This window comes from Ovis aries, chromosome 11 (assembly GCF_016772045.2).
Source record: "Ovis aries strain OAR_USU_Benz2616 breed Rambouillet chromosome 11, ARS-UI_Ramb_v3.0, whole genome shotgun sequence".
Lineage (NCBI taxonomy): Eukaryota > Metazoa > Chordata > Mammalia > Artiodactyla > Bovidae > Ovis > Ovis aries.
In genome coordinates, this window is record NC_056064.1 from 33,909,462 (window position 1) to 33,927,489 (window position 18,028).

An 18,028-nucleotide genomic window follows, 5' to 3' on the forward strand; every position below is an offset into this window, starting at 1 on the left:
ACCAGAGTCACAGAAGAAGCTTCTCCTTGTCCTGGGGCCTGAGATGAACCCCACCCTCATGTCCTCATAAGGGGACACACAGCGTGACATAGATGAAACGTGCTCCCAACACCAGGACCAGACCCCTATGAAGTGGACAATGGCCCCTCTGCATCCGCATGGCAGCCCTTGACCTACAGTCAGCAGTTGGGCTGCCACTGACTCTTCACTGGAAATAAACTCCTGCCAGAAATCAACGCCCACATGTACACCATGCTCCCGAATCATTTCATGGTCCAGCTGACAGCCATGTATCTAACCAGCCATCCTGAACTCAGCATGCAGTCATGAAGCCACAAGGGAACTGACTCTGACCGTCTCACTGGGAAAGCAAGGAAAGGCATTCGTATACCGATGGCTCCAAGAGAACATGAGAGACCACCCCCTTGCCACCGTCCACCCCCAGACCCACGGCTGTGGCTGTTCAGGTTGGGAAGGGCAGGGCCTGTCCTTGATCAGCAGCCTGCTGGATGGCAGCCACGCGGGCCTGGGTGCCCTGAGGGGGACACTCAGCACAGTGCGCGTCTGCAGGACGCGCGTCCCACTCAGCAGCAAGCATCTTTAAATGCGTGTGTGAAAACCAATGGAGCCAAGGGTAAGGCACCTTCCTGCTCCCTCACAGGTGACATTTTCTTTTTGATCCACACACCATATCACCACGGTTCAAATTAAGCACTGACAAGTTAAAGCGGCAACTACTCATCGCTGCCAAAGTGGAAACAAACCAAGTGTCCATCAACAGATGAACAAACAAATTGTGGTCTGTCCACATGACGGAATATTATTCAGCCATAAAAGGCATGAAGCACTGACACTCGACCATGGGGGTGACTCTGGAAGACAGGATGCCGACGGGAAGAAGCCAGTCACAGAAGGCCACATGCCACATGGTTCCATTCATGTCAACTGCCCAGCACAGGCAAATCCATGGATGCCAGGGTGGGGAGGGGAGCAGCGGCTGCTGATGGGTGCAGGTCTCCTCAGGGTGTGATGAGACCAGCTTGGGAACCAGACAGAGGTGAGACTGTGCAACACCGTGAAAGTGCTTAATGCCGCTGAGGACTTACACTTTAAAATGGTTGCTGCTGTTGTTCAGCTGTGTCCAGCTCTTTGTGACTCCATGGAGTGCAGCATGCCAGGCTTCCCTGTCCTTCACTATCTCCCAGAGTTTGCTCAAACTCAGGTCCATTTACCATGGTAAATTTTGCATTATTTTATTTAAAAAATAATAATAATTAAGACAGCTGAACTCTCATTGTTTTGCCTTAATAGAAGTGCTAATAAAATTTAACCCATATCAAGATTTTGTATAAAGATGGCTGTTATGCTACCACTGAAAAAACCCAGCTTTGAACCCAGAGAGTATGAACTTCAGAATAAGACCGCTGGTGGTCAGTCCTTATTTAAAAATAAGTTCCCAAAGAGTCCACATCTGTGAGCAATACACATTGAAGTACTTATCAACAAAGTCAAGTCTCGGATTTGCTTTGAAATAATCTGGCAGGGGGAGGAGAAGAGCCTAGATTAAAACAGTCAAGCTGAACTATTCTATTTTTATAAGCTGGAAACCCTCCATAATGATAAGTCTTACTTTGTTTTCAAGCAAGTTTCCAAAGATCTCTGACCTGCTGCATAGTATTCTGTGTAGATAAAAGAACTAGATGCCTCTAAGCTGTCAAATTCCAGGTGTCCTCCACCTGAGTCCAACAGCACAGGGCCACCCGGAGGCAGACCTGGCCACAAGCAGCATCCAAAGGGCTCCTGGAAAATAACCAGAGGCCCAGGCCAGGTCACCGGGCAGCAGCGCACAGAGGTGTCTGGCCTGGCCTCTCACACTGCTAGCTGAGGGCCCCCAAAGTGCCTGTCCCAAATGCAGCCATCAGCTGGGGTCCCAGCAATGTCTGCAGATACGGGGGTCAGTCACCAAAGTGCCTCTTCCAGAGCCCCGGCACACCAGACGGAGCTCACCTCTGGGCTAGGGACCAGGAACAGGACGCTGCCAGAGCCTCCCTCCCGAGAGGCAGGAGGAGCTGATGCTGCAACTAACTGCCAGCTCACCTGTCCCTGCTCCCTCTTCCAGAACTAGGTGTACAGGGGAGGCAAGGCAGGTATCTCCCTCCACCCACCCCCATTGCATTCCGAGAGTCTAGGGGAGCACGTGGCACACAGCAGGTGTTCAACAAAACGCTGCTGTGTGGTCCTGACTCGATGGGCACTGCTCTAACAGTGCACTAGAAAGACTTGCTTCTCACAGACGCCAATGCAAGACGGAAGATGGATGGTACCAGCATGGAAAGAAGGGACAGGAGACAAGCTTATGGTGAAAAAACACCCCCACCAAGAAGAGCACCAGAGAGGCTCTGGAGCGTGGAGCCTGGGTCAGCAGGGAGGCATGGAGAGGACAGAGGTCTGCAGGGGAGGGAGGGGGGTCTCATAGGGACACAGAAGACGGAGGCAGGAAGCTCTGCCACCCTGAGCAGACACCTGCCACCACAGTACCCCGTAGAAGGCCGTGAGTCCCCAGAGCAGGGCCCAGGCCATGAAGGGAGGTGAGTGGACACCACGGGAGGGGTGGGGGCTGTGAGGAGCTGGCGCACACAACCCCATCCAGAGATGGCGCCGACCCTGGCGCTGACCCAGGGTTGCCAGGCAACGGGGCAGGCCCTGGCTGCCAAGTGTTCTGATTTGTCAATGAAGCCGCAAGTCTGGATTGCTATGTAAGATCTCCTGATTTTCATGTTGGCATCTGGGGTAGACAGAATAATGGCCTCCCAAAGATGCCCTCATCCTAATCCTGGTTATGTGGCAAAGGGGAATTACAGCAGCAGATGCGATTAAGGTCTCTAATCAGATGACCTTAAAATAGGGAAGAGGACCCTGGATTATCCAGGGGCTCCATGTACCCACAAAGGACCTTAAAGTACAAGTGGAGGCAGGCAAGCCGTGTCAGAGGGTACAGTGGGAGAGGGACGGGACTATAGCTGCTGGCTCTGAAGAGGAGGGACCTCGAGGCAAGGTGCTGGAGAAGGCAGGGGACAGAGCTCCCCAGAGCCTCCAGAAGAGCCAGCCCTGCCTACACCCAAAGAGCCACATGGACTAGACTTGCAGAACCCTGTTGCTTTAAGCCACTGTGCGGGTGGTAATTTGTTACAGCACCCATAAGAAACCGATACAGCAACCAAGTTCAATCTTGAAAGAGAGGCACCAACAACCCAAACGAAAAGCACCAGCAGGCTGGATGGGGCCCACAGACCATTTCTGCCTGGTGCACGTGGTGGGTGCCCAGCTCCAAGTCTGGCACACAGCAGCTGCTCACACATGCCCTGAGCTAAGAACTCAACCCTTCGCCCCGACGATGTCGTCACACAGGGCTCCAGGGGTTCTAGAGAACAGAGCCGCTTGGCTGTCAGGAGTCCTCTCCCCAGGGACCTGCTCACTAGGCAGGAGCACTGCCCCGCCCGGCCCGGACCCGAGGAACCAGCTTCCCAGAGAGGAGGGAGCCCCCTCCAGCCCCACCTTCTGCGACAAAAGAAAGGAGTGTGGGCATTCCAGGTCCCCAGGGAAGCCTCCAGCACCCGCTCCCAGTCACCCCGGGGTGTGCCCAACACACCACAGCAGTGACATCACTTCAGTCTGTCTCAAACAGCAGAGGACCTCTTCTCACAGGAGCTCTTTCCAGCTCCCCAGGCTCAGAGGGAACAGAGCTGCTCAGATCAGAGGTCAGGGGGAGCACTGGGTGCCCCCTGCCGCCAAAGCCACATGAGAACCAGGGTGGACTCCAGGCTGATGGGGGCCTCCTCGCACGCCCCGGCCTGCCTCCTCCACACCCTCCCGGCTCAGTGAGCCTGACATCTCACCCAGGGCTTCTCATGGCCCGTTCATGTTGCTTGGGGTCCTCTGCCCCCTAGAACTCCCACTTTTCCTTCAAGATTCTGCTTATGTACCATCTCCTCTCTGAAACCCAAGTTCATTCTAGGCGTCTGCCCACACGTTCTAAACGTCTCTCTCTTGGAGTTGACACTACCTTCCACGTCAGGAGCCGCTCTCTGCAGACCATCAGCTGCTGAAAGGCAGGAATTTACATCCTTTGTTTTTAACTAGAGTATTTACAACACTGATTCACAACACAGTGTTAATTTCAGATACACAGCACAGTGACTCAGTAGTGTGTGTGTATACTTTTGAAGATTATTCTCCCTTATAGGTTACTACAAAATACTGAGTATTGTTCCCTGTGCTATACAGTAGGTCCTTGTTGGCTATCTATTTTATGTGTGTGTGTGTGTGTGTGTGTGTATATATATATATATATATATATATATATATAGTGTGTGTGTGTGTGTGTGTGTGTGTGTGCACGCGCATGCTCAGTTATGTCTAACTCTTTGCAACTCCACGGACTGTAGCCTGCCAGGTTCCTCTGTCCATGGAATTTTTCAAGCGAGAATACTGGAGCAGGTTGCCATTTCCTACTCCATGGGATCTTCCAGACCCAGGGATTAAACCCACGTCTCTTGTATCTCCTGCACTGATGGCATATTCTTTACCACTGTGCCACCTGGGAAGCCCTATTTTATATATAGTGGTATGTATATATTAATCACAACCTCCTAATCTTTCCCTCCTAGGAACTTACATCTTATCATGTATGTATTCCTAACCCGTAGTATATAACACGTGTGTTCAGTAAACATTAAGAACTGAATAAACTGGACTGAAAACTATTTTTTTCTGGTAATACCTTAAATGATGATATTGTGATGTGTTAAATACACCGGGTAAAACCTTATTTCTGACCTTTAATCAATAAAGTGTATCTACCTAAATAAGGAGTTCTAAATTACAGCTATCTAGTATAATTACTTTTCAGAAGTATAGTTCTACGTTTTACAAGCAGTGTCTGCTGTGGTCATCACAGTTAGGGGTGCAGGAAGGAACCTGGCTTCCAGGCTGGCCCAGCGGTGTCAGCTGCACTGACATGGCTAAGAGCCAGGCTGAAGGAGGTCACCAAGCAGCTGGGCCAGAGTCTCTCCTCCTGCTCTCACCTTGCCAACTCTGCTAACCCAGCCCGCTTTCCCCGGGTGACTGAACGGCAACCCTCTGCAGCCAGGTGGTCACCCGCCATCCTCCTCTGGCACAACTCCCCTAACCTGCCCCCTCCCTCCCAGCCCATCCACAGCAGCTGACAGGGGCTCAGGGTCCCAGCACCCCACACCTCATGACTGCAAAGGCTTCCGGCTCCCTCTGGCTTCAGCCTCGACGACCCCCCTACCCCAATCCCTGACACTCCCGGAGCTCCCTGAGCACACAGTTCAGCTTCGCAGCCCACACACACCATCAGACTGCTCTAGAGCACGTCTGAAAACACGACTGGCTCCCTCACCACGGCCTAGGGTGCAGCCCCATCACAGGCATTCTGAAAAGCTTTCAGGCCACGTGACCTGCAGGTGCAGCCAATAATACGAACTGCAGGCTCCGAGGGAATTGATAGCCACTTTCCTAGGTGGCAAGAAGGCGACAAGGAGCCCCCTCCACATAGTGGAACTCCGGCCTCTCCACCCTGACACACACCCTGGGGCTGGCTCTGGAACTGGGACCCATCCAGTCTGGTGAAGGCAGCTTGGCCAGGCCCTCACCCACAGGAACTAAGCCACGCTGCAGGCCCTGCCCGAGGGCGCCCCGACACTGGAGCCAGTGGCCGCCCCTGCTCTCAGGAGGCATCCGCCTGGCAGGGCTGCTTCCATAGCCCCTCCACACGCACACCACACCCCTGCCAGGCACCCGCCCCCCCGTCTGCCTTCTGGCTCCCTGTCCAGCCAGGTCCATCTGTGATCCTGTCTTCTCCCTGACTCTTCCAGACTTTTTCCACTTTTGATTTCCTAACAGAGAATCAAAATCACAACTCAACAAACCACCAGCTTCTGCCTCACTAACAGTTTTCTTTAGTGGCGGCGGGAGCCATGGCTTCTCACAAACACGCAGCTCTGACCTCAGAGACCTTGTGCGGCACTCCCGCAGGTTGACGCTGCCCTCGGATATTGGCTCTATGGTCATGGAACCGCCCTGACTTGACATCCATACTTCTGCATCAACCGACTGCCTCTCAGAAAGTGGCCTAAAAGCTATTTCTCTGATCATCCATTTCCCAATATACCCCATGACAGCTCTGGGTATCAAACAGGCACTCAGGGAGGACGTACTTTCAAGTAAAAATGTGAACTTTTCAGCCCATCATCATTCCTTGATTGCCATGACCTTGGGGGAGGCAGACACAGAGAAGGGGACAGACTCTAGCTAGCAACCTTTAGCTCTCAGGATGTATTCACCCCAGAGTCTTACAGAGTTTACAAAACAACCAACTCGAGTCCAAACCTCCAGGGCCTCCCAAGAGCACAGGGCAGGTACTGACACATAGCTGTTTATCTCACCCCTTGGCTTGGGAGCCGTAGGCAGTTTTCAAACCTTGGGAAAGTGATCACACCCCAGCCTCCTCACCCATGCGAGGTAGGACCAGAAAAATGACCCGTGTGCTAGAAGGCATGTGTGAAATGCCTAGTGAGGAAGGTGAAGCATCATATTTTTATTTATATGCAACATTTTAAAACTACCAAGTTTTTCGGTATGAATTTGATCACATTTTAACAACAGCATTCAGTTCAGTTCAGTCGCTCAGTCTTGTCTGACTCTTTGCGACCCCAAGAATCACAGCACGCCAGGCCTCCCTGTCCATCCCCAACTCCCGGACTTCACTCAAACTCAAGTCCATTGAGTCGGTGATGCCATCCCGCCATCTCATCCTCTGTCGTCCCCTTTTCCTCCTGCCCCCAATTTCCCCTAGCATCAGAGTCTCTTCCAATAAGTCAACTCTTTGCATGAGGTAGCCAAAGTACTGGAGTTTCAGCTTTAGCATCATTACTTCCAAAAGCATTACAGGACCATTTTTTAGTCCTAAACTCCCATGTGCTATGTTTACAGAACGAATGTGCAGAGTTTCAGGATCACAGAGTTAAAAAAAAAAAAAAAAAAGCCCCTTCTCTCCAAGAGCAATTTGGGCGATTTCTTTAGCACAGTTTTACAAACACAAAACCCATTACCAGCCACACAGACTTCATCCCACCACTCCAGTCAGGCTTCCCCCAGGTTCCTGCTCTACACACCCAGGCAGCTCTGGGTCTCAGAATTGACTTCTGCCCCTCTGGGTAAGGAGGGGAGGTTCAGGTCCTGCCAGCAGCGGGTGGGTGCCCGTGAGCAAGCCTGACCCCTCCGAGCCCCAGCTCTGCTCCCCTGTGAAGCGCCTGCCGCCGGGCTGCTGTGAGGCACAGTGAGGCAGTGGGCACACCTGCGACGGCTGCAGGGCGAGGCCACGGAGACACTGGGGTTTTCAATCTAACACAGGTGGCGGCAAACATCAGCTGGGCAATGACTAGCTGTGTGGCCTGAGGTCAGCTGCTGAGCCCCTCGGAGACTTAAGTTTCCGCACAGGCGAAAGGAGAAGTAGTGAGAGGTCTTGGAGGATCCCTGCACCCTACGGAAGGAGTCGCACGGGGCCAGGCACAAAGGAGACACTCAAAGATCGGCAGGGCTCACACACACCCATGTGTCTGGTTTTGACGGACAAGCTGATCATTACTACTGGAGGCAAAAAAAATTTTCCTTCCAAACTGTAAACACCAAAGACTATGAAATCACTCTGAACTGCTGGAAGGAGGAGCAACTTCCATTAACCCCAGAGGCCACCCCCAACAGCCCCGTGGGAGTTTGCTCCTATTCAATGCCACGCCCCCTGCCCTCTCTCAGCTGCATTTCTCAAGAGCCTTCGACAGCGAACATCTTGCTTGATGTGTGGGAATAAAGAACCAGCTTTTCAAACAGGATTCTGGACTTAAACTGCCTCTTCGAACAGCACTTACGTCTACGTTCCCTTCGTTAAGGACAACATCCTGACTAACCCACAGAGTCATCATGCTTTGACCAGGTCAAATTACAATCACGTAAGAACAAGTGAAAACATCACTTTGAGAAACCAAATTCCCTTCCCAAGTGTCATGCCACCATCTCACTCAGAGCACTTGGGAGGCAGCAAGGACCTACTGCTGGGAACTCTCCGGCACAGCCAGCCAGTGCAGACTCCTCACTGGCCTTCCCGTCTGTCCTGTGGGCCTACATTCCCAATCTGGCCCCAGAACCAGCAGCATCAGAGAACATCTAGTAACTGGCTGAAAAAGCCCATTTTCAGGCCTCACTCCAGATCCATTGGGTCAGAAACTCTGGGTGCAGGGCCCACCCCGCCCTCTGAGCGATGTTAATATGCACCAGTGGCCGAGGAAGACCACTCCTCTATCTGCAGTGGTTATTACTGGCCTCTTCAGAGACAAGGAAAGCAAAGCTCAGTGACTGAAGTGCCCAAAGCCATCCAGCCAGGAGGCCAATCTGTACCCACACCTGATTCCAAAGCTGTTGCATGGCCTCTGTAGCCAAACTGTCTGTGCCATTTGGTGTCCTCAGCTACGGAGCCCTGTTCTGTGAAGCTTACTCTTCCTTAAGAGGTGGGAGTGACAGGAAGGATGAAGCCTGCACTCAGAAGTGATGAATTATAGATGCTTTTAAACCAATATCATGCATCAGCCTGAATGGTCAGTCAACACTCAAGCTTAGCCTGATTCTCCCGGCTCCATTCATGATCCATGCACCAGGAAGCGGACGGGGTCCCTTCCCTGACAGCCTCTGTGCACAGTTCCAACCACCACTTCAACCAGGTAAGGGACACGGCTGCCTGCTCTTTCTCCAGAGGGCTGGCGTGCTCCACCCAGATCAGGGCCCGCAGGAAGGCACAATGCAGCCCCAGCACCTGGGTGCGCCGGGCTGAGTCACCAGAAAGAATCCCATGCATGCAGGGGATCGTAACAGTCCTGAGGATCTGCTCAAAAGAGCCAGGCCGTTCTCTAAATCCAAAGCCGAAATTCGGCCTCTATCAGTTCAAACGGTCCATTCAAACCTCAGTGCCTTCACAGACACTAAAGTCAGGAAAAAGACACACATCTCCTCGCTTACAGTTCCCAGCCCTCTAAATAAACGTGGCCGTTTTCAGGTCACAAGTGTGTCCTATAACAGAAATGAGCACTCATCATGTGGGGTGTTCTGCAGGGGCTGGTGGAGTAGGAAGCACCCGGTTTTGGGAACCACAGAGGCCTGGGTTTGACTCCTGGCTGGGTCAGCTCCTCAAAGGTTACTTAATCTCTCTGGGCCTGTTTTTCCACTCAGGATGGGTGGCAACCCCTGTATTGCATGTGGATGTGAAGACAGAGGGGAAATATGTTCAACAAGAGTCTGCTGGAACAACTTTGCATTTCAAGCCATCAAGAATCTGGAAGGTAGGTGCGGTCAAACAAGCCTGTGGACAGAGGCTACTCAACACACCCTCTCAGCCGCATGGACACTTACTTCACTGCGTTTGTTTTTCTAAGCGTCTATTTTTAGACACCTTGAACAAACTTAATTAAGACCAAAGAAAATTCCACTGAGGAACTTATCAGAAAGCTTGTCAATTTTCAAAAACTCAACAGATGGAGACAAACAGACATTTCAAAATGCATCTGGCAAAGCCAAACGTACTCTCTCCCACCTCATCAGGTCGCGCCATGGTATCTGGTCCTCCACCAACTCGCAGATGGGCTTAGAATAAGTCTTTTCACCCCAGGACTGTTTCTCACATGAGATTAAGGCATCAGAACATCTGGGGAGTCAACACACCTGTCTAAATTCAGCCCCATCACCTACTGGCTGCATGACCTTGAGCACAAGACTTACTCTCTTGGGCCTCAGTTTCCTCATCTGTAGAAGGGGGATAACACCCACTTGACTGGCACAGGACTGCTGGACCAACACAGCAGTTCTGGCAAGAACAAGATAGACCGTGGATCCTGCAGTGGGGATGGATAAGCTTGTTCCCTGCTGCCCACCGCCCAGGACTCCTTATTCACATTTCATGCCACACTGGATGAAAATCTTCTTTTTTTAAAAATATTATTTGGCTGCATCGGGTCTCAGTTGTGGCACATGGGCTAAGTTGCTCTGCAGCACATGGGCCCTTAGTTCACCGACCAGGGATCAAACAGACATCCTCTGCCTTGCAAAGCAGGTTCTTAACCACAAGAGCACCAGGGAAATCCTGGAAAACCTGTTTAAGTAGAATGCTTGAACCGAGAGCCCAGCAGACAAAAGCGGGGTAGGACTAGATAATTCCTCACATCCTTCCCAACCTCAATCTCCTAAATCCAAGCCCTTTGATTTCTCCAAGGCTCAGAGTCAGTAGATCCTCAGCCATGAAACAACAGCTTCTCAATCTCCCAAATCCAAGCCCTTTGATTTCTCCAAGGCTCAGGGTCAACAGATCCTCAGCCATGAAACAACAGCCACAATCCTCCACACCCACCAATTCACCAGGAAGGTTCTGGGGAAGGGGAAGAACAGCTGCCAGAGAGCTTTGAAAACTTAAAGGTGCTTCCCTAGAAAGTGACAACAGCAGCCCTGTGAGTGAAAATCCTTCAACACTTCAGGCCACAAAGAACTGAATGCTGCCACTCTTCCTAATGAAATCGAAACAATAATTATTATTATTATAATAAATGCCCACTCCTTAGGTTCAGGAAAAGCCAAGCCATTGAAATAAATCAGAGACTTCCCTGGTAGTCCAGTGGCTAAGACTCCACGCTCCCAATGCAGGGGGCCTGGGTTCCATCCCTGGTCAGGGAACTAGATCCCGCATGCCATAACTAACACCTGGTGTAGCCAAATAAATATTTAAAAAATTAAATAAATCAGCATCACAAGTAATTCTCAACTATTTTTGCAGGGCTCTTATCAGAATCCAAACACTCAGGAAACCCACGTCTTGTCATGGAAAACAGTTACAGAGAGAGTCACCTGCGTTTCTAGAGAGGATTTCCATAGAGGATGGGGCATTTTTCAAGACTGTACACACCATGCTAGCTTTCATCATGCGAGTCTTACATTTCTTCACACCTCAGGCACATGCTTGGAGTCACACACCCTGCTGGGAGAGAGGTCTGCCCAGAGCGCCCCATCCGCTAGGTGCAGGGAGGCAAGAAGCCTGTGTAAACCGAGATCAGTACACCCCACAGCACAAACCAGACACGCTCCTGGCCAGGGGGCTGGCGGGATGCAGTCCTGGATCATGCCTCACTCTAATCAGCACTTTAACAAACTCTTCAACAGCCAGTAACTCATCCAGGACAGTGAAGAACAGCCTGGCCTGCTGTAGTCCATGGGGTCGAAAAAAGTAGGACACGACTTAGCAACTGAACAACTCATCCAGTGGGCTTCCCTGGTGGCTCAGTGTTAAAGAATCTGCCTGCCAATGCAGGAGACCCAGGTTCAATCCCTAGGTCGGGAAAATCCCCTGGAGAAGGAAATGGCAACCCACTCCAGTATTCTTGCCTGGAAAACTCCATGGACAGAGGAGCAAAGGGGTCCATGGGGTCACAAAGGGCTGGAAACAAGTGAGCAACTGAGCATGCATGCAACTCATCCAGTGCCTACAAAAGAAAAACGCAGTAAGACTGGTAAGGATGACTGACCCAATAGTAAAACTAAAGAAGCAAAAAAGCTTTAAAAATGTAAAAATACAGTACAGATTTTTTTTTTAATGCGGATAAATAAGAAATGAGAAGATTCTGGCAGACTCTCTGACACAATCACTTGTCCCAAACACAATTGCTGGAATGAGCACCACTCAGGAACAACCTGTAGGCCCTTTGGATGTTAATTTAAATACAGATGAAAACTTAATTATCAGTGCAAATTCAATCCCCGCTGCGCAGGATTCAGCACACGATCAGTTAGCACCTAACATCCGTATCTAGAGCTACAAAATGCACAAGTTTTCTGCCAAATCTTCATTATCTTACATAATTGGAAGAGGGCAAGGACAATTAAAAATTAAAATTCACCTTTTTCAATCATTTTAAGCTCCTCCTGGAGGTGGAAAGGAACAACTCCTACTTCTCACCTTTTTCTGTTTAAGTTCTTAGTGAATGTTAAAAAGAGGAGAGGGATAACCCTGAATCTCTCTCTAAAAAAAATTCTAAAATATCCCAGAGAGCGCCCCGAGCCCAAGCTTCTAGTTCCGACGCTGCATCACCGCATGACCCAGTGTCTCTCTCTGGGCCTCAGTTTCCCCATCTGAACCCTAAAGGTGGTTAAACCCATCCTCCTTCCAGCACAGGCTCCGACGCGTCCCCAGGGCAGCTAAAGGGCGAAGGGCCCCAGACGGAGCCCATGGGCGGAGAAATGGGTTCCCACAGGCCCCTGCCGGGATTTCTGGGGAGAGCGAGCTGTCCTCTCCCCTCCCCCCCGCAAAGCCACCGGGCCAACTCCGGGTTGCAAACAAAAACCTGTTGGCACGGACTCCTCTTGGAAGGGCCGGCCTCTCCCAAGGCGCTGGGCTCCCGGGAGCCGCCCCACGGGGAGAGAGACGAAGGGTCCCCTGGAAAAGGCGGCCCCACGCACCCCTTCACCCACCTAGACCAGCCCGGCAGGACCGCCGGGCGGGGTCTCTCCATCCCACGCGGAACAAAAGGCAGCTGGAGTCTGGCTCCGCCGCCCCCGTCCCCGCTGTGCCGTGGGGTAGGGAGGGCGAGCCGGGTCCCTGCGGAAGGGAGGGGGCCCGCGGCGGCCCAGAGCGGGGCGGCCGGCACCTGGACGAGGGCGGGGGCGCCGGGCCCGGGGAGGAGGGCCAGGGTGGGTCCAGAGGAAAGGTGGACGGCGAGGCCTGAAGGGCTCCCGGAGCTGCGGCGGGCGCGGGAAGCCCGGGGCTCCGAGGATACCGAAGGAAGAGCTCCCTGAGGGGAAGGCGGTGGTCGGGGGGGGGGGGGTCCCTGCAGAGGAATGAGGACCCAGACGAGGAGGGGCCGTGCTCCAGCCCGTAGGGCGGGGCCTGTTGGGTAAGAGAGGATCCCGCCTGAGGTGGAGACCCGGCTGGACTGAGGGGTGCATACTCTGGGAGGTGGTGGGGGGAGCTGTTTTCTGGGGGCGCTCTGGGGAGGGGCAGGGTCCGCGCCCTCGGTCCGCTCCGGCCCCCGAGCCCCGAGGCCCCGGCTCACCTGCGCTCCTCCGGGCCGACCCGGGTGCGCGGCTGCGGCCGCCAGTAGAGCTGAGGAGGCGGGAGCGACTGGAGCCCGAAGAGTCGCAGCCGCTTCCAGCTCGATTTGACACCCACACACCAGCCAACATGGCGGCCGGGAGGGGGCGCGCCGGCTGCGTGCGCGCACCCGCCGGCCCCTCCCCTCCGCCCGGCCCAGGTCCCGAAAGGCCCCGCCCCCTGCCGTCTGGCCCCGCCCCGCGCCCGCGGGCCAGGGTCCCAACCTGCCCAAGCTTCATTTTCTCTGACCCCGCGACCTCCCTGGGGTATCCACGACCCCACACAGACTACCCAGCCTTCCCACCACACCCCAAAACCCACGCTCCAATACTCTAAAACAACGCCCAAAACCTACGCACGCGTGCCAACGACCCCACACCACTGCACAAACTGTGGCAAATTCACCCCTGAACCCACGCACACGGCCACCTTCACTCAGACCCCACAAATCCCCCCACATCCCAGGCACGTCCCACAGGTCCACACACCCTCTCCTCCTTCACACACACGCCCAGAACCCCCAGCCGAAGCTCAAACACGCTACCCCTCGCAGTGTGCGCTTGTAAACATTACCAAGTCTGGGAGGTGGAACCGGATGGTGGGGGTGGGTGGTTGTGCAGGGGCGCTGGATGCTGGGGTACGAGTGTTACCCTTGGTGAAAATTCACTGATGTATGCTACAGATGTCTCACTTTAACGTATGCATTCTACTTCAGTAAAACACACCTGAAAATTATTCTGAGGATGGTGCAGATGCTTTGCTAGGCTGCTAATGGCATTGTGACCCTAAGAAGGTGGGGTACTGGATTCACCCTCCTCCGGTCAGGGGCTTATAGATCCCCCTGGTGCAGGCTTGCCCCTTCACAGGGCCTTGCACTCTCACATAGGAAACACCTCCTCCCTTCAGTTCAACCAGGGTCCACGAGACACCTACTATGTGCTAAGAATCATGCTGGAGGAGGGCCAGACCCTGGAGAGGAGCCCAAGCCCAACTTGCTCCAGTCACAGTGGGGTCAGCAGAGACCCCTCACAGCAGGGTCTGGGGACGCATCAGGGCTTCCTGGGTTGGCAGAGAGCACCCTCCCACGGCCTGTGATCCAAGGAGGTCCGGGTGACCTCAACACTATGCCAATCTATGGTTTCAGGGGGGCTGTGTCCAGAAGTCCCACTGTGCCCTCACTGGCAAAGGCATAGAAGACAAGCCACTGTCCTTCCCCGAGCCCCATATTCCTTCCGCCTGTGCGAGAGGAGATGGGGGATGGCAGCCCTCTATTCTCAGTAGCTGGAATCTAGACTGCCCTTCTTTGGCCACAAGATAAGAGGGACAGAACGAAGGAGAGGGAAGACTGGAAGGAGTGATGAGGGGGAGGGGAGAAGCAGAGAGACACACTAACACCTCTGCAAAGCCATACGGCCATCATTCTTTTGAAAAGTCTGACAATGGTAGTCCTAGAGGCCAGAAACCACTTGTCCAACCTGCCTTCAGACTCCACACGCCTTCTCCACGAGAAAGTGAATAAAGCCCTGTGTGCCTGCCCCCAGAGGCAGGAACCTGAGCTCCCCATTTTAAACCTGGTCCATCCCCATCCTGGAACACTCTCCTGGTGAGCCCTGGCTCTCTGCTGGGCCTTCCTGGGCCTGCAGGAGGGCAGCACTCTCGCTGAAATCATGGCCCTCCACCCCTGAAGAGTCTGCAGCTACAGATGAACTTGTGCCCACACGCAGCAGGTGCCCGTCACAGGCTGGAGTGCTGTCCACAGATTCTACAGACCAACGCTACCACTAGGACTCCTTGGGAGGATGGACTGCAATCTAGCTGTCCTGTCCACACGTAAGCACTTGAAACATGGCCAGTGCAACTGAGTAGTTACAGTTTTAAGTCCTTATTTAACTTTAGTTGATGAAATTAAACAACCACGTGCCCCCACCAGGCATGGCGCTGGCCCCAAACTTCACCACGACACCTCAAGGTGAGCTTTCATATTGTTCACATTTTACAGGAAAAAAATGAGGTTTGGAGAGATGCCGGGCTGGATTACCCAGGCCAACATTTGCCTGCAGAACCCAGTCCCTTCTACACCCAGCTTGCAAATCTGCACTGCCCCAGAGATTTAGGAAAGAGAGCTGGATGCAGATAAAGAGATGATAAGCCAACCACAGCCCAGGAAGTGAGCTGGAGAGCAATTCAGGGGATCAAGCCAGGCTGCAGAGTAGGGAGGGCCTCCTAAGGCTGGAAGACCATCTCCCCTGTGCAAGGTCGGAGGGGACATTCCTGCATTCCTCAAACTCACTTCTCCTTCCTCACGCCCTTTGAAGCCCAGTGCACTCTGGCATTTCCTCTCTCAATTCATCCCCATGAGGAGCCCTTGAGGTTAGCAGCGCCATTGCCATTTTAAAAATGAGGAAACAGAGGCCGTGCACGGCCATGCTGGGATTCAAAGCCAGGTTCTCCTGGGTCCACAGCATGTAAGCTGTCTCACAGAGGAAGGTGTAAGATAAGCCAGATACTCTGCCCAAGGCCCAAGCCGACCCAGGGCACAGGATGGAGCAGTCAGGCTCATCTGCCTTCCTGGGTCTTCCCTGTGGCTCAGTGGTAAAGAACTCACCTGGCAATGCAGGAGATGTGGGTTCTATCCCTGGGTCAGGAAGATCCCCTGGAGAAGAATGGCTACCCTCTCCAGTATTCTTGCCTGGAGAATCTCATGGACAGAGGAGCCATGTGGGCTACAGTTCATGGGGTTGCAAAGAGTCGGATACAACTTACAGTTTGGAGGTGAGTCTCAAATGCCTAAAGAGGCAGAGTGATGGAGGACAGTCAGGGTGATGAGGTTCAGAAGCAGGAAGAAATGGCTGTACAGATGGGAATGTCTCTGGGGTTAGGAAGGAAGGGCTTCAAGGGAGAGGCGCTGCAGGCAGGGAGAGAGGGCGTGCCGTGAAGATGGCATGCGTCTTCTCCTGGCGAAGACGCAGGAGGTCTCAGGGAGCTTCATCCAAGATCTGAACTCCAGATCCAAATCCATTTGTCCAGCAAGCACAGCCTATGCTGGCCAGCCCTCAGGTTCCCCATCTGTGAAGTGGGGGTAGCAATCCCTCCCACCTTGAGGGACTGCATTTCAGTTCAGAATGAGAAAGCAGAGGGGGGAAAAGCTTTAGAAATTGTGAAGCCCTAGATGGGCGGTGGTTCTTATTAGGGCACAGAGATAAAGCTACCCTGATCCCTCCAGGGGCTGGAAGTCTGAAAGGGCAGAGGAGTCCTGAACACAGACAGAAACCAAAACACTGAAATCACAAGAAATCATAAGAGAAAGGGCATGAGGGCTCAGAAGAAAGCTTCCATCTCATTTTTAGGGAAGGAGCAATATTTGCAGTATTTTCTACATTAATCAATAACCTGGTAATTCAGTAGAGATTTGTATAACACCTTTCTTCCACAGCTCTCATCATGCCTCAGAAACAAGTTTTTATGATCTTCCTCAGATTTCCTCCTTAGGGCATGAAGTGTAACAATGAACAACAGCATCAGCTTAATATATAATTTTCAATCTGTGACCCAACATTTCTAGTCTTTATCGGCCATTACTCCTCAGGCTTTTTCCCCTATAGTGGTGAACATTTCAAACAAGATAGGCTATTTTTATTATTTTTTTAATGTTATTTATTTATGTATTTATTTTTGGCTGTGCTGGTTCTTTATCGTGGTGCTCAGGCTTCTCATTGCGGTGGCTTCTCTTGTTGCAGAATAGGGGCTCTAGGGGACGACAGAGGATGAGATGGTTGGATGGCATCACCAACTCGATAGACATGAGTCTGAACAAGCTCTGGGAGTTGGTGATGGACAGGGAAGCCTGGCATGCTGCAGTCCATGGGGTCGCATAGAGTCAGACATGACTGAGTGACTGACCTGAGCTGAACTGAGGGCTCTAGGGTGCCTGGGCTCAACAGCTGTGGTGCACGGGCTTAGCTGCCCTGCGGCATGTGGGATCGTCCCAGACCAAGGATTAAACCCTTGTCCCCTGCCTTGGCAGGTGGATTCTCAACCACTGGGCCACCAGGGAAAGCCTTTATTTATTTATTTATTTATTTATTTATTTTGGTAAACATCTTTAACGATAATGCTTAAGGGACTTCCCCGGCAGTCCAGTACTTAAGACTCCACACTTCCACTGCATGGGGCGTGGTTCCTTCCCTGGTAGGGGAGCTAAGATCCCACATGCTGCACAACTCAGTCAAAATAATAAAAATAACAATAATCCTTTAAAAAAATGCAGGGGCTTCCCTGGTGGTCCAGAGGTCAAGAATCCGCCTGCCAATGCAGGGGGCACAGGTTCGATACCTGGTCCTGGAAGATTCCACATGCCTCGGAACAACTAAGTCCGTGAGCCACAACTACTGAGCCTGTGAGCCTCAGTTACTGAAGCCAGAGTGCCTAGAGCCTGTGCTCTGCAACAAGAGAAGCCACCACAATGAGAAACCCACTTGGCTGCAACTAGAGAAAGCCCGAGTGCAGTAAAAAAGACCCAGCACAGCCAAATAAATAAATAAATCTTAAAAAAAAAAAAAAAAAAAAGCATGCACACATTCTACAAATACCTCACCAGTACTTTTCAAAGCTGCCAAGGTCATAAAACACATAAGTAGACAAGATAGCTCAATAATACCTGCTTCGAGGTAGGAGGCCATGGGCAGGAAGCATGTAGTCCAGGGCCGCATGCACAGAGGGCCCTCACACTCAAGGGATCCAGTGCTGTGGGAAGAAGAGCAAGAAGACTGACCTTGGCTCTGGAAGAGGCCTCCGGCTGGGGCTGATGGAGCAGACTGTCAGGATCTACCA

General features: G+C 52.5%; 1 protein-coding gene across 4 annotated transcripts in view; it reads right to left on the minus strand.

Moving 5' to 3' along the window:
- The window catches only part of EPN2 (epsin 2), a 52,257-nt gene extending 38,979 nt beyond the window's left edge, over positions 1-13,278 (minus strand). For all 4 annotated transcript variants that reach the window (XM_027974817.2, XM_027974815.2, XM_027974816.2 and 1 more), the window contains exon 1: positions 13,161-13,278. The gene's annotated coding sequence lies outside the window, so the exon portion shown is untranslated. The remainder of the gene's footprint in view (positions 1-13,160) is intronic.
- Between the last annotated feature and the right edge of the window lie 4,750 nt (positions 13,279-18,028).